Below are 20,843 nucleotides of genomic sequence, written 5' to 3' on the forward strand. Positions count from 1 at the left end.
ACATCAGCAGGATTGGACATCAGCTGAATACAGCACACTGAAAAGTAAATAGGAACTCAGTATATTATCTTAAGATGCAAAATCAGTATGAAAAATTAAATGAATGAGATAAAAAAGGATTGATGAAATGAAGTTTGCAGAAATTTTACCTTTTATATCAAACGCCCCTAGAAATTCAAAATCATTATCACTTAATTATATAATTTTCCACAGTCTTTACTCTTGCTTTGTGTAAATTCTATAGCATTTTGAGAAATATCAAAATCTGGAATAATGTAAGAAAAGATTTTTGTGGGATAACTAAAATGATAATTAGAGTGAAATTGATACATGAAACAATAAAATGTGAGTAATACATGCAGAAATACATATACATGCTTAATAATGAAATGAAGACTAGTGAATGTATGCACCAACATGTGAACTCCAATATTATGAGTACTGTTAAAGCTACTTTTATTCTCCCCACAATCCCATATATATTCTGGGTGCAACTATTTCAGTTATAGCCATTGAAAGTATCTTCCATAAATCTGCAGCTTGCCTTTTAACTATTTTATGATGTCTATTGATGACCATAAATCTTCTATTTAGTTAATAATCTTTATTTATAGTTCTTTATTTTAAGTAAAAATTAATCCTTTCCTAACATGAAGATATAAAAATGTCCTCTTGTATTTCTAGAAATGGTTAAATATTTTGGTTTTCACATTGAAACATTTAGTTTGTATTGAATTAATTTTTACTGATGGTTCACATATGGACTACATTTCAATTTTTTGTTCCTTTTGGATGTCCAGTTACCTGAGCACCATTATTGTTAATTTCTTTAAAAAATAAACTGTTTGGTTTAGCTGTAAATGTATTGATTCAATAGATCAATCTTTATGACATTGAATATACCTGTCTGAAATAGTATATTTTTTGCTTAATTTATTTAGGTATTTTATATATTTCAGAATGTTTCATGTTTTAACCTTGAAATTCTGGCCTGTTTTTTTCATCATTCTTATTAAACACTGTTTTTTAAAATGTTTTATAAGTTTTTATTTATAAATAGAAAGGAGATTCATTGTTCATGCTGAAATCTACAACCTTACTAAATTCTTAACTAACTCTAATAATTACAACTTGTCTATAAATAGGCTTTAGGGGCTTTAATATAAATATTCATATGATTCATTAATAAGAATGTGTTTTTTTCTCTCAACATTCTTTTTTTCTTGCACTGACTTGGATTCTTAGTGCATTTTTATATAGAACCTGTTATAATAATGTTCTTTGTTTTGCTGCTGATTTAGAGGAAATGCTTCTAATGTTTTAGTGAGGAAATTATATTTGCTAAATGTTTTTAATAGAGTTTAGGAGTTCTTTATTTGCCAGCTCCGTAAATCCTCACACCAATTTTATGACCATTATGCTCATTTTTAATTTGAAGAAAGAGAGAGATGAAGATATTTGCACAGTCTAGTAATAATTGAGGGACTCAAATTGAGGTTTGCTTGACTCAATGTTATTCTACCATATACTACTGCTAGCTCTATTTTATAAGTGTGGAAATTGAGGTTTCCAAAGTCTAAAAAGTAACTTATCTATGTCTTGTGCCAGTTTTCAAAGGGAGTGCTTCCAGTTTTAACCCATTCAGTATGATATTGGCTGTGGGTTTGTCATAAATAGTTCTTGTTATTTTGAAATATGTTCTATCAGTATCTAGTTTATTGAGAGTTTTTAGCATGAAGGGCTGTTGAATTTTGTTGAAGGCCTTTTCTGGATCTATTGAGATAATCATGTGGTTTGTCATTGTTTCTGTTTATGTAATGGATTATGTTTATTGATTTGCATATGTTGAACCAGCCTTTCATCCCAGGGAAGAAGTCGACTTGATCGTGGTAAATAAGCTTTTTGATGTGCTGCTGGATTCAGTTTGCCAGTATTTTATTGAGGATTTTCACATCAATGTTCATCAAGAATACTGGTCTAAAATTCTCTTTTTCTGTTGTGTCTCTGCCAGGCTTTGCTATCAGGATGGTGCTGGCCTCATAAAATGAGTTAGGGAGGATTAACTCTTTTTCTATTGATTGGAATAGTTTCAGAAGGAATGCTATCAGCTCCTCTTTGTACCTCCGGTAGAATTCGGCTGTGAATGCGTCTGGTCCTGGTCTTTTTTTGGTTGGTAGGCTATTAATTATTGCCTGAATTTCAGAACCTGTTATTGACCTATTCAGAGATTCAAATTCTTCCCAGTTTAACCTTGGGAGGGCATATGTTTGCAGGACTTTATCCACTTCTTCTAGATTTTCTAGTTTATTTGCATAGAAGTGTTTATAGTATTCTCTGATGGTAGTCTGTATTTCTGTGGGATCAATGGTGATATCCTCTTTATCATTTTTTATTGTGTCTATTTGATTCTTCACTCTTTTCTTCTTTATTGGTATGGCTAGCAGTCTATTTTGTTAATCGTTTCAAAAAACCAGCACCTGGATTCGTTGATTTTTTTGAAGGGTTTTTCATGTCTCTCTCCTTCAGTTCTGCTCTGATCCTAGTTATTACTTGTTTTCTGCTAGCTTTTGAATTTCTTTGCTCTTGTTTCTCTAGTTCGTTTAATTGTGATGTTTGGGTGTTGATTTCAGATCTTTCCAGCTTTCTAATATGGGCATTTAGTGCTATAAATTTCCCTTTAAACACTGCTTTAGCTGCATCCCAGAGATTCTGGTACGTTGTCTCTTTGTTCACATTTGTTTCAAAGAACTTTATTGTTGCCTTAATTTCGTTATTTACACAGTAGTCATTCAGGAGCAGCTTGTTCCATTTCCATGTAGTTGTGCAGTTTTGAATGAGTTTCTTAATCTTGAGTTCTAATTCGATTGCACTGTGGTCTGAGAGACAGTTTGTTATGATTTCTGTTCCTTTACATTTCCCTATTCAACATGGTGTTGGAAGTTCTGGAAAGGGAAATCAGGCAAGACAAAGAAATAAAGGGTATTCAATTAGGAAAAGAGGAAGTCAAATTGTTCCTGTTTGCAGATGACATGATTGTATAATTTAGAAAACCCCATCATCTCAGCCCAAAATCTCCTTAAGCTGATAATCAACTTCAGCAAAGTCTCATTATACAAAATCAATGTGCAAAAATCACAAACATTCCAATACACCAATATCAGACAAACAGAGGGCCAAATCATGAGTGAACTCCCATTCACAATCGCTACAAAGGGAATAAAATACCTAGGAATCCAACTTACAAGGGATGTGAAGGACCTCTTCAAGGAGAACTAGAGGACATAAACAAATGGAAGAACATTCTATGCTCATGGATAGGAAGAATCAATATTGTGCAAATGGCCATACTTTCCACGGTAATTAACAGATTCAATGCCATCCTCATCAAGCTACCACTGACTTTCTTCACAGAATTGGAAACAAAACTACTTTAAACTTCATATGGAACCAAAAAAGAGCCTGCATTGCCAACACAATCCTAAGCAAAAAGAACAAAGCTGGAGGCATCACACTACCTGACTTCAAACTATACTACAAGGCTACAGTAACCAAAACACCATGGTACTGTTGCCAAAGCAGATATGTAGACCAATGGGACAGAACAGAGGCCTCAGAAATAACACCACACTACTACAACAATCTGATCTTTGACAAACCTGACAAAAACAAGAAATGGGGAAAATATTCCCTATTTAATAAATGGTGCTGGGAAAACTGGCTAATCATATGTAAAAAGCTGAAACTGGATCCATTCCTTACACATTATACAAAAATTAATTCAAGATGGATTAAAGACTGAAATGTTAGACCTAAAACCATAAAAACCCTAGAAGAAAACCTAGGCAGTACCATTCAGGACATAGGTATAGGCAAGGACTTCATGGTTAAAACACCAAAAGCAATGGCAACAAAAGCCAAAACTGACAAATGGAATCTAATTAGACTAAAGAGCTTCTGCACAGCAAAAGAAACTACCATCAGAGTAAACAGGCAACCTACAGAATGGGAGAACATTTCTGCAATCTATCTATCAGACAAAGGACTAATATCCAAAATCTACAAAGAACTTAAACAAATTTATAAGAAAAAAACCAAACAACTCCATCAAAAACTGGGCAAAGGATATGAACAGACATTTCTCAAAAGAAGACATTTATGGAGCCAACAGACACGTGAAAAAGTGTTCATCATCACTGGCCATCAGAGAAATGCAAATCAAAACCACAATAAGATACCATTTCACACAAGTTAGAATGGCGATCATTAAAAAGTCAGGAAGCAACAGGTGCTAGAGAGGATGTGGAGAAATAGGAATGCTTTTACACCGTTGGTGGGAGTGTAAATTAGTTCAGCCACTGTGGAAGACAGTGTGGCTATTCCTCAAGGATCTAGAACTAGAAATACCATTTGACTCAGCCATTCCATTACTGGGTATATACCCAAAGAATTATAAATCATGTTACTATAAAGGCGCATGCAAACATATGTTTATTGCGGCACTATTTACAATAGCAAAGAATTGGAACCAACCCAAATGTCCATCAGTGATAGACTGGATTAAGAAAATGTGGCACATATGCACCATGGAATACTATGCAGCCATAAAAAAAGGATGAGTTCATGTCCTTTGCAGGGACGTGGATGAAGCTTGAAATCATCATTCTCAGCAAACTATCACAAAGACAGAAAACCAAACACCACATGCTCTCAGTCATAGGAGGGAATTGAACAATGAGAACACTTGGACACAGGGTAGGGAACATCACACACAGGGGCTTGTCGGGGCTTGAGGGGCTGGGGCAGGGATAACATTAGGAGAAATATCTAATGTAAATGATAAGTGGATGGGTGCAGCAAACCAACACGGCACATGTATACCTATGTAATAAACCTGCACGTTGTGCACATGTACCCTAGAACTTAAAGTATAATTTAAAAAAGAACGAAAACAAATAAATAAAGGGAAATTCCATATTTACAAAAAAAAAGTAACTTATCTAGATAAAAATTTAACATGGTTCACTCTGATTCCAAACTCTATGCACTTTTTAGCATATTTTGCTCCACAAATGCTTTGTTACCACCATATAAAATATAGATAATACCTCAAGTGTCTCATATTTGTCAATGATCAGGCCTCTGAGAACAGCATTTTGTACCAAAATTCCTTTAAGTCGTGTATTAGCACAGACACTGCCTATATAATATTTAGACTACTATGGCACTGACTTTTGTTCTGTTCCCAGCACAATCAGTATCATTGCAAAATTGCTTTATTTCTCTGTTACTAATTAAACTGTAACTTTTCCCCATTCTATAATTCCAAATATTTTTCCATATTTTTTCTATTATATTTAATTTCTTTAATCTGAGATTCAAGATCTTTTGCACTCCTTTCTTTGCATAAACCTTACCCTTTTAAAATTATGTTCGACCTATTATTTTGCTCCAGTAAAGTAATTCTGACTTCAAACATTTTTGTAACTTTTTCAAGAGATTCTATAAATTTTTACAATTAAATATTGAGAAGTTGTGTCATTCCCTCCACTTTCAGTTGAAGTTTGCTAGCTGGATTTTATTTAAGAGTGATTATCCTAGGAAAGATTTCCTGGATGAGGGTTATTGGGTGAATTATTTGACTCTTGTTTAGTATTCTGCTCTTCTATAGATGCTTCAGGTGCTTTCTGGTTCATATTAGTAAAGCAATGATCAAAATCCCCTAAATTATAAAATTCCCCAAAAGAATGTAGACTATGTGTTGGTAATAATATCGCGATATTGTATGGAAACCAGTGCTTAATATGAGGTATACGTGTGAGCTATGAACAGAATTGCATCACCTCAAAATTCATATGCTGAACTCCTAACACTCAATGTGATGTGATAGAATTGGAAGATTGAGCCTTTGGAAGGCAATTACTTTAGATGAGGTAACGAGGGTAGGGCCCTCATGGTGACATTAGTAGCTTTATAAGAACACTGAAGAGTTTGTGCTCTCTCTCTCTCTTTTCCCTGCCATGTGAAGATGCAGCCAGAACATGGCTGTCTGCATGCCAAAAGAGGGCCCTTATCAGAAACCGACCATTTCTGACACCCTGATCTCGTAATTTCATCCTTCAAGATTGTGAGAGAATAAATATCTATTGTCTATGTATGCAGTTTATGGGTATTTTGTTATGTCAGCCTGAAAAGATTAATACACATATATATAATATGTAATATATATGTGTGTGTTCACACACGTATGATTTATGGGCTCCTTGCCATTAATATATGGGCATAATATATGGGCATAATATATATGGGCATAATATATGGGCATAATATGGGCATTTGGTGACTATTTCTTGTTTTTATTCCATATGATATAGTTAAATGTGAAGATATCATAGAAGTTATAAATTTAAGACCGGTAGAGAAAGATGAAAAAACAGAGTTTGAGGAAAGCTCGTGATAGAGTACCTAAGGTAAACTCTCTCTTTTTTTTTTTATATTATACTTTAAGTTCTAGGGTACATGTGCACAATGTGCAGGTCTGTTACATATGTATACATGTGCCATGTTGGTGTGCTGCACCTATTAACTCGTCATTTACATTAGGTATAGCTCCTAATGCTATCCCTCCCCCCTCCCCACCACTCCCCACAATAGGACTCGGTGTGTGATGATCCCCTTCCTGTGTCCAAGTGATCTCATTGTTCAGTTCCCACCTATGAGTGAGAATATGTGGTATTTGGTTTTCTGTTCTTGCAATAGTTTGCTGAGAATGATGGTTTCCAGATGCATCCATGTCCCTACAAAGGACATGAACTCATCCTTTTTTATGGCTGCATAGTATGCCATGGTGTATATGTGCCACATTTTCTTAATCCAGTCTATCACTGATGGACATTTGGGTTGATTCCAAGTCTTTGCTATTGTGAATAGTGCCGCAATAAACATACATGTGCATGTGTCTTTATAGCAGCATGACTTATAATCCTTTGGGTATATCCCCAGTAATGTGATGGCTGGGACAAATGATATTTCTAGTTCTAGATCCTTGAGGAATCGCCACACTGTTTTCCACAATGGTTGAACTAGTTTACAGTCCCACCAACAGTGTAAAAGTGTTCCTATTTCTCCACATCCTCTCCAGCACTTGTTGTTTCCTGATTTTCTAATGATCGCCATTCTAACTGGTGTGAGATGGTATCTCATTGTGGTTTTGATTTGCATTTCTCTGATGGCGAGTGATGAGCATTTTTTCATGTGTCTGTCAGCTATATGAATGTCTTTAAGGACTATTTTAGAATTGAAGATGAGAAAGGAATACACACACATACACAGACACACACACATATATGCTTTTAGTCAGTTTCTATAAATTGAAATTATTATACTTTATAGGGCAAGTTGGGACAAATTGGGCCCAATCTGGTCATTCCAGTTCAATTTTATAATTTAAATACTCTCTTTTGGCAAAAAAGTATTTTATGTCTCCTTTTTCTCTCTCTTTTTATTTTACATTGTGGAATCAGCATTCAACAAGACAAGCAAAACTAAAACTAGAATAGATATTATAATAGATAAATGAGAGATAAATAGATGATAAATAGATATAAAGATTATAAAGTGTTTATTCTTGAAAACTGACTTACATATTTGTGGGAACTGCTTGAACATGCTCTGTAAGGCTGTTTCTGTGATACAGGTTGAAGTCACAGGGCAGGCAGTAGTCAGGGAGAGAAATCCCAAGTGGATTAGAACCCACAAGCATGAGCTTGTTATGACTGGATGCTTGGTGATAGGCAAAATCTCATGGCCTTGCCCTTTACTGCTTCAGGGCCCAACCTCCAAAAAACTTGCACTATTACGAGGACAAGATTAATTGCTAACCCTCAAACCCTCACTTCCAAGAACTATCCAGAGTTCAAAAATACTACCAATATATATTCCAAATAAAATTCCTCTTCCACTTTTTATTCTTTGTCAAAATAATGCTCCAGCTGGCAGACAAAATGGACTCCCTGTGACTCACTGAAATGCTCAAAAGTTGAAATAGAACCAGGCAGGCATGACAGGATGAGGGAGCCGTCATGGACTCTGCATTTTCAGAAAATGTTTCAAAGCCTCCTTTTTGTTATCAAACTAGACCAGTTCCTTTTATCAATGTTGAAACAAACTACAGCTAAAGTTCCTCAACAGACCATCAGGCCACCACAACTTACCACCTGGAGCCACTCAATAAAAGAAACTTGTGGTTTTGGACTTGAAATCCATCCATTCAGGACTCTGACCCTAATCTCCCCCTACACCGAGGTTTTTGTCTTTATAATCTTAGACTCTTTTGGCCTAGATCAAAGCACACTTTCATTTTGATCCAAAGGCTAGGTCTCCCCAAGCTATAGATTGCTTTTCAGAAAATGAAGTTTCTTTTCCTCAGCAGATGTCATGATTTTTTGTTGACACTTTTTATCAGGAGTCTATCTTTCCCTTTTGTCAATCGCTTTGAATAAATATGCAATTGTCTTGAAAATTTTTTAGTTACTAAGAGAGGTATGTTGAAATCTTCTATTACAATGATAGATTATCCCATTTCTTATATGTATGTCACTTAAAAATTATAGCTATTGATTGCATGAGATTATTGATAGATATAAACACATTGAGACTTGCTATATCTTCTTGGTTGATTATACCTCTTATAATAACAGAAATAATATAAAATATATTTACTCCATTTTACCCCCTTTTTACAATTTGTGCTATATTTGTTGTAAATTTATATACTCTATAAGATGTCATTTTTGTTTTACATAGCCCACATTTATTTAGAAATAACCACCTATCAGCTCTTCCCATCCTATATCTTCTTCCTTCCATTTGAGACCACTTTTCTTCTGTTTGAAGAACTCCATTTAATGTGGATCTGTTGATAACGACTCTCTTTTCTTTGTTGTTTCTTCATTGAGGAAATGTTCGTACATATAGAATTTTTGTTTAGCAGTTGTTTCTTGTATGCTTTTAAAATTTCATTCTTGCTTCCTGGTTTCTATTAGTTGCTTTGAATAGTGAATTTAGCTTTATTGTTTTCTTTTTGAAGTTAACCTCATCTTCTAATTTTTTATTATTTTTATATTTTTTCTTTTAAGTAAACTAAACATAAATGATTATATTTTCTTTTAATTTATACTGCTTGGAATCATTACATCTTAAATTTACATTTGTTAAATTTGTTAAATTTAAGATTTAAAGATTCCAAATTTAACTTAAAATTAAAGTTAAAATTAAACTGAAATTTAAATTGTTAAATCTTAAATCTGTTCTTTGAGTTATTTTTATTAGTTGTAAAAAATTATTAGCTTTTATGTCCTTATTATTAAATCTACTAAAACATTCCTTTCATTCTGAGACTCTGATTAAAGAAAAATTAGATATTTTTGCTGAATCTTATATTTCTCCCTGGTACTTCTGAGTTATTTCCAATTTTTTTCCTCTTCATGGGTCAGCCTAGACATTTTATTTAATTTTTCCAGGCCACTCAACTTATTTTACACTCAATCCACTTTGTTGTTAAAATGATATATTCATCACTTATAGTCATTTATAATAATTTCTGTTTTATTATTATTTATTATAATTGCTATTAAAATGATATATTCATCACTTATATTCATCTATTATAATTTCTGTTTTAGGATTATTGTTTTTGTGGTTTTGTCTTGTATGGTAAAATTCTACATGGTACTCTCTAGCCTTTTAAAGCATTAATCACATCCACACCTAACAACTCCTCTGAATCTCCTGCAGATCTATTTTTATTATATCAACTATTTGTTCTAGCACTCATTTTTTTTCTTTTTTAACAGCTTATTATTTTATATGTAAGTTTTTTTAGTTTCTATGAAAACCTGAAGAAATAATTTTAGAGTCTGGATAGTGTTACTTTCCTTTGGTGAAAGTTTACATTTTAAATTTTAAAAAATTATTAAAATGTATAAAAATTTAATATATTAAAATTTAATATATTTTGCTCTGGCTGGGCAGATAGAATAGAAGCTAATCAGCAGATTTGCTGATTTGAAGCTGGACTTGTCTTTGAAAAGACTTGTCTAATCCCATCTCATCCTTACTCCTCTAAGATATAGCACTTTAGGGGCTACATGTAAAACTCTCAGCCTTCCTCCTCCACGTGGGGCCATAAATAGGAAAGCTTTTATTCTAGCCTATTAAGAATTTTAGAAAGTCTACTCCAATTGATGTCCCTAACTAGTCACTTACTACTTGGCTTTTGAGCCTTTCAACTGCTCCTTGGGACTCAATAAACATCAAGAAGTGGGGCTCAAAATCTCAGCTCACCTCCCTTCCCTTTTCTTCTGCCTAGTATGTTGTATTCTTAAGTTCACACCCACTCTTAGTCCTTCATTTTATTTGTGTGATGTTTTTTTGTTTGTTTATTTGAATTTGACTTTTCTTATTAGTTGAGAATATTGGTCTAGAGATAGCTATACTTTCTTTACTAGAAGTAGAATTTCTATTTTCCCTTTTGTAATATTCAATTCATATTAAACTATTCAAATATAATACAAATATTCAAATACATATTAAACTATATTAATTATGTGTTTCCAAATTATTTTTATTAGCCAGTCAGTGTTTCATCTTTTGATATACATTGAATTATCACTAACTCTTTGATTAATGAGTTCTGGAATCAGAAAAACATTAAAGCTAGCTTAAATACTATGAGAATTAAAAGTAGAATCTTTCTATTTTACTCACTTAATAGATGTAATTTTAGTACATACTCTGACACTCAATGTGTGATATTTTGCAAATTACTTCTCCAAGTCTCAGTTTTCTCAGATAAAAGAAATGAGTTCAACTAGATGATCTTTAAAAGTCCTTCTATACCTAAAATTCTGTGATTTAATAAGAATAAATTAAACTTGAATCTTTGATGATTAAAGTTTAATTTGAATCTTGAAATCCATGAGATTTTTGTAGTTTCTAAATTTAGAATAAAATAATATTCTTTTCTATCTCCAGTACTAGAAGATGTCCCATATGACCTGAATAAGTTTCAATGCAATAATTACTTTGGAATATATAATTGCCAAGAAATTTTGAAGAAGTCTAGCAATATTAGGAAACTACCATATTAAATATTAATAAACATTATACAGCCCTAATAGTTTTAATAGTAGGATGTCAATATAAGACTATATAAATTAATAGATGGAACAGAATGGAGAACCTACAGATACATGTATATATGAAAGAGTTAATTAAGACAGTGAGATTTAGCATTGTGTATCAGCGAGGAATCCTAAACTTGTCAGAAAAGGGTGCTGAGTCATTTATCTATACAGAAAAAGAAGTAAATCTCCACTTCACAATATACAAAATCAAGATTGAGTAAAGATCTATACATAAAAATTATATTTTTAATTGCCTCAGGGTTTCAAAACAAATCTCAAACTTGAAATGTGCAAATCATAAAAAATTGCAAGTACAAGTGTAGGAGATAGAGAAATTTTAATGAATAAGATTCAGAACTTTGTCACCAGACTTGTATATGATGTCAGACACATATCACCCTGCCCCATTCTGTATGTATTAGCTTGGAATTATTACTCAAACAGTTGAATCATTATCTTTCTCAAGTGTAAAATGTGAATTATAGGACCTATTTTATGAGAAATGCCATGCAAATTAAATAGAAAAATATCAAAAGAGTGTATAGCCAGAAACAAAGTAGTATTCAATTATTTTAGGAACTATACTTATAAAATCTCATTTGTTTTTCTGCTGAGACTAATGATAGTGTTTGAGGAGAAACTGAAAGGTTGAATAGAGACATTAAATTTGGAATATTTGTTCCTTCTTCTAACGTAGGGTAAACATTCCTATATGTTAGAGATACAGAAGAAACAGATCATGGTAGTTCTCCTTCAGTTACTCTAGTCTAGTAACATCTTTGAAGAATGAGAAAGGGATGTCAGTCAGACAGCTCTTGAAAAGATGAACAAGTGGTGCAGAAGGCTCACTCAGTTAAGAATGAAAACCATAAAATATATTGGCTACAATCTTTATGTTGAGTGGTTTGTCACAGCTTAGCATCTTAAATATAGAAATTGAGAAAGTAGAGTTTTACTGTTTTAAATTTAAAGCTCTACAGGGTTGATGTAGCAAGAGGAACACTTTTTATAGTTCTTATTAGATTAGCTAAGATATCTTGATACACAAGACCTATAGAAAGAGAACTAAAGCCATTCAAGGATAATATAATGAGAAAAGAAGGGAGGATTAGAAGAAGTAGATGTTCAATTATTTCTGATAGCTTATAACTTGTAACATGGGAGTAAGAGAGTGAAGATTATATGCAGTTGAGTGGACATGACTGTTCAAGCTGAAATTCCTAAAAAAATATCTGAAGCCCAGCTGGCAGGAAAAGTACATTTGTTCAATGTGTTAAACATAGGTAGGTGGAATTTGTTGATGATAACTTAAATTTAGTCTCTTTTGTACCACCAGTATATAGAAATGCCTGACCTATGCTACAGACTTTAAATATTGCATATATCCTCCACATGAACTGTTCTTACAAACTGGCTTGTTGATCTTAAAAGGATTCTAAAGCTGTGAGGATAATGACATAGATAGAGACAGAAATAACCCTGGGAGCTTCACTGCACAAGTTTCCTTTTGGTATGGAAAGTTTTCATTGTGAAGCTGAAGATGTCACCTGGCATGCACAGACTTTCATTCCAATTCAGATGGCAAAGCCCTATTTCACCTTTTTCTATAAGAAACTGAAAAGGTCAAATGGTGACAGTTTTTTATAGCAAAAGAGTTTAAAAGTATAAGTGACTAAAACATTTGTTAATTATGAAAAGTGCTTTAACTTTAGTACATTTTATAGAAAAGAGACTTTTCCTTTTAGCCCTAAAAGGAAAAACATTTAAGTACATTTTTATTTTGATAACTTTTTAGTTAAAATTAAAATATGAAAAAGATAATTTTTTTTTGAACTTAGTCTTTCTGATGGAGAAAGCTTTACATGGAAGAATTATTCTTGTTTCTTTTATGTTTCCTTGTGTCTCTCAAAACGATTCCTAATGAATTGCCAAGTGTAAGTTTGAGACTAGAATTTACAGACCGCAGTTATTCATTCCAGTCAAATGCCACAGAAAAGAACAGCAACAAATCAAAGTTAATTTGTAATTGAAACCAACTATTACTAAAAACAATTTAGCTTTAAAGAACCTTGACATGTTCAAAAGATGAATTACTTGATGCAGCTTTGTTATTTAAAATTATTTTTAATCATTTCATAGAAGAGAAGGTTAAATATAGGAAGGCCAGACAGGAATGGAAGCTATTTCATGTTCTTTTAAAGCTCAGAGGATAAAATACCTTTTGAAGATAAATTAAAATGTATTTCAGGGGATCATAACAGCATTGGGTGAAGTTTTAAGGCAATTGCTATATTGTCAGTATGAATATAATATGATATAATACTTCATAAATTAAGAAAAAGTAAATTTATATGGGTGCCTTGCACTTTAATTTTCCCCCTCTAAATACCTAGCAAATTCTTTTTTGCTTTATTTTCTAGTTTCATGAATTGGTTTCATGATATATATGAATGAGAAAGTGAGTAAATTAAGTCCATAATGTTGCTTGTAGCCTAATATTTTACAAATGCACAATCCTACTCATAATTTAATGCATACCCATTGCTATTCAGGAGCTATATTTAATTTAAGTGTATGGCTGGGAAAAAACTTTTTTTTACGAGTGTTAATCTGGGCAACACCTTATCTCTCTTTAAAAAAAAAAGTAAAATATGGTGACCTAGATGAGTATCTCTAAAATCAAGTCTTAATCAAGTAGAAATAATATTTTTTTTTCCATTTCTCTCATTTACACTGACCTTGCATATAGCCAGTTTCTCCCTCAAGAGCATCTGCTTGTGGAAGAAAAAAACTATTGAACCTGCTTCTTAAGTACTGGCTTCCATTGATTTTGTATTGGTACTCTGCTTTACTTATTTGAGTGGAGAAGGAAGCACTAGTAGCAAACATAAAAGTTTCAGGTTTATAGTTGAATGCAGCAGAGATGTGCCAAAGCAAAAATTCATTGGTAAGAAGAAAAATATCTTGATTATTGGAAAGCTTGATCATTTCATTTTGATTAATACTCTCTGTATGTATAATTAGCAAGATCTGAGGAAATTTATCAATAGAAATACTATGTGCATGAGGATATTTCTCTGTTTTCACATGGAATCATTAAGCTTGGGAATAACAAAAGACATGAAGATTTTACAAATGTTGCAGAAAGCATGAATGCAGTTTTTATGTAGATGTTTCTAGACAGATTAAAAGCCACAATTTTAATGAAAATTTTATGAAGTGGAAAGTGCAAGGAGTTGAGAATTACAATGATGATATATACGTAAAGCAATGACAGGCAAATTGGTTGGTTAATCAAAGCATCCATGCTGGTAGGTATTATTTGACATGTCAAACTGAATGTCAGACATTGGAGATTAGAAATCTAAATATCCATTACAAAGGTTTCATATTACTATAAACAAGAACGAGATTGAAAAATGAAGAAAAAATATGTAAGATAAAAAGGCAAAACTTGTTAAAAGCCAAACTTAATATCAGATGTCTCAGTATCCCCAGGTTAGGTATGAAAAGAGAAAGTAACTCAGCACAAAAATTCAAATGCTGCTATGTGTTCCAAAATATGGTATTTGAATATTCAACTAAATTAAATGTATGTGTAGAAAGAGAGAGAGGGAGGGAGAATTAGAGCACTATAATGAAAATGTACGGTTTATTCTTATTGTGTACTTTCATCATAGTAAAACAACTAATTCTTTGCCTGGATCTAAAGTCTAATGTACTTTGGGAATATATTCCCATCATAATTAAAATAAATAGCTTACTCATGATAAATTAAAATTTTGTAAATTTTCTCTTATGCTACAAACATTTTCTCAGGAATAAAAAAGCATACTTTCTTCATGTCAGACACTTTATTTGTTTATGCATGTGTGTGTGTATAGTTCTGCTTTGATAACGATAAGATAAGCCCATTTTGACGAATTCTCTTTGTCATCTTCTTAGGTTACACTCAATTGATATTTTATGTTTAAACAGCTGACCCTTAGCATACATATGTCTATGGTTTTGTTTTCAGATTAGTTGACATAAACTGAGACACAAACATGCTATTGATAAATTCCAGCTAACTAACAAGGGAAACCTTGTGACTTTTGTTCCAGTGTCAAAAATATTCAATTTTACCCTCAACTGATCTTACTCCTGTATGAATTATATGAATATAACATATAGGCTATATTGTTCCTCTACATCTAAAAAACTGCCAATTTTGATAAAAATTGTAAGTTTTTTTTTTTTTTTTTAAAGAAGTGCGACATTAATCATCATTGACTAGAGTTGGGGAAGAACTGTTAACAATATCTAGCATGAGTAAGTAACTGCATTTATGTTAAACATAACCAGCCTGGGTTTCCCTCCTATAATTTATATAAGGTAATTGAGGAAAGTAGAAACAATGGTTTTCATTTGATCGCTTAAGCATTTTGTATTACTGTAATAACTCAATTACCATCTACCTCTCTGTAAAGTTGACAACCTACATTTGCAATTTAGTCTCAACAAATCTATACGTTTTGAGAATAGAGATAAACTTATTAATCTTTGCATCACTCTTACTTTATTCTTTCTACTTCTCTTTTCTTCTATCTTATAAGAAGACAATCACTTTTTCTCTTAGAACAAATGGATAGAGGAAAAAACGAGAAGAGTCTCTTATGAAGATTGACTTTTGAAATGGAGCAGAGACCTCTCTTAGGGGCTTGTACTCTCCCCAACCCCTCAAGCACAGCAATAAAAAAATATATATATATATTGAGTCCCTTGAAGGGAAATTCTAGGCCCTTAGCTAGTCCTGAGAAGTAAATAAATTAAGAAGATAATAATAGTTTAAACAATAGTCACCCAAGCAAGTCAGAGTCACAGGTGTTTGGTTCCCCATAGAAACTAAAAGATAACGTTTTTTATTAGCGGCACGGTCTCACTCTGTCACCCAGGCTGGAGTGCAATGGCACAATTATAGCTGACTGTTACCTCAAACTCCTGAGCTCAAGAGAATCTCTTGCCTCAGCATCCTCAGTAGCAAGGACTACAAGCGTGTGCCACCATGCCAGGCTCTTTTACTGTTACTAGAGATAGGGTCTCACAATGTTGCCCAGGGTGGTCTGGAAATCCTGGCCCCAAGTGATTCTCCTACATTAGCTTCCCAAAGCACTGGGACTGCAGATGTGAGCTACCACGCCTGGCCCAACATCTTAATATATGTTCTTAAAATGTTTTTCAGAAATCAGAAGCCTGTGAACCACTGTCAAGCAGACCTGGGACAAGGCGGAACTGAGGACTGAGCTCTGACCATTGCTCTTTGTTCTAAATTGAGCAAAAGAGCCTGTAGAGGGTCATGCCTGCAGGCCATCAATCTTGCTAAATTGGTCACAATGGCTCAGTATATTGTGGCTTGGTCTCTTGGCCTGACTCTGTGATAGCACCACAGGGTGATTAACAGGTTTCCTTATCTTAACTAACACATGTTAAAGCCAAACCTTAACACTCCTTTCTGCTAACCTCAAGTTTTTACACAAAGGCTTACTCCCTTAACCAATTGCAAATCAAAGAATCCCTGAATCTACTTATGACTTTGAAGCCCCAGCTTTAAGATATCACAACTTTTCGGGCCAAACGAATGTATAACCTTCACGTATTGATTTACAATTTTGTCCATAACTTCTGCTTTCCTAATATGTACCTCTGCCTTTAAAAATCCTTGCTTGTTACCCATCAAGGAAGTTCATGTCTTAGGCATTGACTGCCCATTCTCTTTGTTTGCCACCCTTCTTTCTCTCGCTGTAAACCTCAGCGTCAGTGTTTGCTTTACTGCACCAGGTGAGTGGATGGTAACAACCTGACTGTAGTAGAGTATTAATACAGGATTATCATGGTAAGTGTGTGAATATGTAGGTTAGGAGCAGTGTACTGAGTGCATTGAAATATGGCTAGAGGCATAATATAGAGCTGCTTCATGAAAGTATCACAACAATAATAAAAAACAGACATGAAAAATAGAAATATAAAGTGTTCCAAGTTTCTTCTTTAACACTTTCTCTTCTTTGCAATCCTGATTCTATTTCTTCTTTTCCTCTTCCTTTTTTTCCTTCTCTATCTTCCTTTTGTTTCTCTTTTTTCTTTCTTTCTTTTTTTTTTTTTCCTGCTCTCTGTTATTCTTAGGTCTTAGTGATGTTGGAGCCTTAACGCCAAAAACTGGTTTAGAAGCAAATGAGAATAATTATTTTCTCTCTCTATTCTCTAAACTGTAAGCTAAGTAAGTAGGAGTTAGAAGAAATTTCTGATCACTTTCTGAATCATAAAAATCATAATTAACTGAAAAGACTAAGAATTGGTATCATGGGAGAAGAATACACAACATGCCTTTAAAATTTATAGTAAATTCAATTACCTAATAAAGCAAATGGTTTCTAAATGGTCCTCATTTAAAATATTTTTCACATTTTGCCAAATGGTTATAGTATACTGTTCAAAGCTCCTCAGCAAATAAAGTTCAGTACATGCTAAAAGATGATGAATTCACTAATGATTGGAAGAAATAGTCCTTGCTATGAGATTTGTTCTTCTGCTTTAGAATAGGACATGCCAGAAAGTCTTGTTGATAGTTCACTACCAACTTTTTCCCTCAAGTATACAATACTACTCACCTAAAGGTCATTGATAGCCTATTTTGTAATAAAGGTTTAATTTCTTCTTCCTTCAGGGTGTGCCTTGCCTTGGTCTATACCTCATTAATGTGATCTAAACATCAGAATCTTTTCAACAGCCTGTATACGGAACAAGATAAACTGGAATCGTTTAAAGTTTAGTTCTATACATTCACAGAGTTTTATTATCTCCCAGTCCTCACAGCCAATCTCAGTTGTGGATGCTGTAGCACCTCATAAACAGTCTTTATTTAAAAAAAAAAAAAAAAAAATTACTCTGGTAAGAATTACCATAGCAGAGAGTTATGCTTGTTTCCTCATTCACATGTTAATATCCAGAATACTTTTTGAGTTTATTCAGGGTGGCTGTTTTATAGCAGAAATGCCATCTGAACTTTAAGAACAAATTAAAAAGACTTGGGTAGACCTATGAGCCCACTGAGTTCTTTTCTATAAATGTAAATGATAATAAAAAGCTCAATATCTCTAGCAGAACAACAGACGTCCTTTTAATATGCAAATATGAGAACTCAACATCAACAGTATGTTAACTCATAATCTTTTTTTGGAAATTTTTAATTTTGTGATCCCATTTCTCTGCCAAACTGCATTAGTTTCATTGTTTATAAATCAGTCCTGGATTCCCTGATGCAGAAAGACCAGGCAGTGAGCTTAATACGTCTTTAAGCTGTATTAGCCTTAAGCTTCTCTGTCAGAGAGGTCTGTAGACAGTTTCCATAGGGAGAAAAAAGGCAAAAATGTAATACATGGCTAATTATATGGGAATGATATGAAATTTGGGGAATAGTTACTGTTTTATTTTCTTAACACTAAGAAAATAAAAGGTGCCTCTGACAGGAGAGGCTCAACTGTAGGGCACAAATGGTCCACTATGAACAAACACATGAATGGAAAAGGCATATAGTATTTAGTAGAACATTTGATGCTTTTAAAGTTCCAGCACCTTTCAGCTGACCATCATGTTTTCTATCTGATAATAACTTCTTCCAAGTTGAATCACCATGGTTGACTGCACCCTATCGAACCTTTGGATTAGGAAAGTGGAACTTAGAAGTATTTGTGAAGTTTCTTGATTATTCACAAGTTAACTCCTAATTGAAATAGGCTGCAGCAAAACACCCAGTTCACCCCAGCATACAGCAAAAACACTGAACAATGGTTCAACAAATTGACCTTCAGAAATTATTATGACCTTCCAATTATTGCTAACGTCAGTGATATATTTTTTTCTTTTTTTCTTTTTTCTGGAATGAAATTTGATGATAAACCTTTGGGAAGGATGGAACATCAAATTAAATCCTTTGATAATTTTCTTAAGAGTATAAAAATAATTAATATTCAGAGATATTTTAGTTAAAGAAAATACAAAATCTTTCCATTTTTATTTAATTCTTATTTTTATATACCCACATTCTTAGAATGGTAAAATTTTACTGGAAGAAACAAGATCTGCTGCTGCAGATATATAAATATTTACTCTTGTTTTGTTTTTGTTTTTGTTTTTGTTTGTAAACATTCTATTGAATCTATCTGTGGAGTATTTTACAATAACTAAATATTTTAATACCTTCAAGTTCCTACATTTTATACTGTAGTTACATTGACTTTAAAAACACTAAAATGATTTACAGTCCAAAGCAGACAGCAATTTGTTCATTGACACTGATGCTAAACTCACATTCTTAATTTTACAGCTTGAAAATGATATTTAGCTACAAAGAATGACAGTTATGGCCATTATCTTTTGTTTTCTGTTCTAATTTGAGAAGTGAAGACACTTTTGCCACTTCAAGTGATTTGAAAACACAAAGAGGATATGTCTGAAGAGTTTGTTAGTGTGCTTAGGGTTGTATAAAACAGTCAATCTGGCTTGATTTAAAAAAAATGGTTATAAATGAGTACTGCAAAAACATCATTTATGTGGTGTTTTTTTAAATGTAGTGTTCAATTTTGGTATATTTTTACATCAATGTGATTTACTATTTTGGGGAGAAATTTACATGACACATTCTTTTAAAAATTAGACACTTTTGAACATAGAATGAAAGCTTGAGAAAGACTTCATAGGGCTTAAGAGTTTACACTTCAAATAAAAATCCCTTCTAGGACTGTGGATTGCAAATTAAAGAGTTATCTTTGGCTTCTCCATAATAACGGAAATGTCTTCATACCAGGCAGTTTATAATCCATTGTTAGGCAGTTCTAGATTATATCAACTTCTTTCTAATATTGACCCCAAATCTGACCTTAATTGTCATCAATGTATCAATTTTTTAAAAAACTTGTAATGACTTAGAAAAACATAATGTCATACATATTGGAAATCTTCGAATGTTTAAAGGTATTTACCATTGCTTCAACATTATCAGTGTTTGGTTGGTTGATTTCAAAATGCCCTGCCTCCTACTTTAACATCATAAGAAAAATATAATATTGTTTTCCTTGTTCATGTGTGGCCTTAATCTTTGACAAACTGTTTATAAATAATCTTGAACCCTTGTAGACATTACTTAACACATGAGGTTTTTTATCTTATCACAGACTGGATTCCAGGTTGCTATGCTTTGTTGCCTTGGTCTTTATCATCCTCGTCTTCTGTTAATTTTTGCTTTAGACATTGGTTTTTCTTAAGACATCCTATTTATTTATGATCTTCATAAAATAAAAATTGGGGTTAAATACAGACTTTCAAATCAAATTATGTAACCAAATTCCATTAAATAAATAACTTGAATTTCAGAATGAGTATAATGTCAATAACTTATGGGATTAAGTTTTTAGGTGGTTCTTAGAATATACCTAAGCAATGTGTTAAGTGTTTCTCTCTCTCTTTTTTTTTTAAGTAGAATGGGAATTTACTGGCTTACATAACCATGAAACCTTAAGGTAAGGTAGGCTTCTGCAAAGTTGATTCAAATGTTTACAATACAATTCAAATGTTTTCTGCAGTTCTCTCACCCCTACTCGCCAAAGTTTGTTGGCTTTTTCCTTGGAC

The sequence above is a fragment of the Macaca mulatta genome, chromosome 6 (assembly GCF_049350105.2).
Source record: "Macaca mulatta isolate MMU2019108-1 chromosome 6, T2T-MMU8v2.0, whole genome shotgun sequence".
Classification (NCBI taxonomy): Eukaryota; Metazoa; Chordata; class Mammalia; order Primates; family Cercopithecidae; genus Macaca; species Macaca mulatta.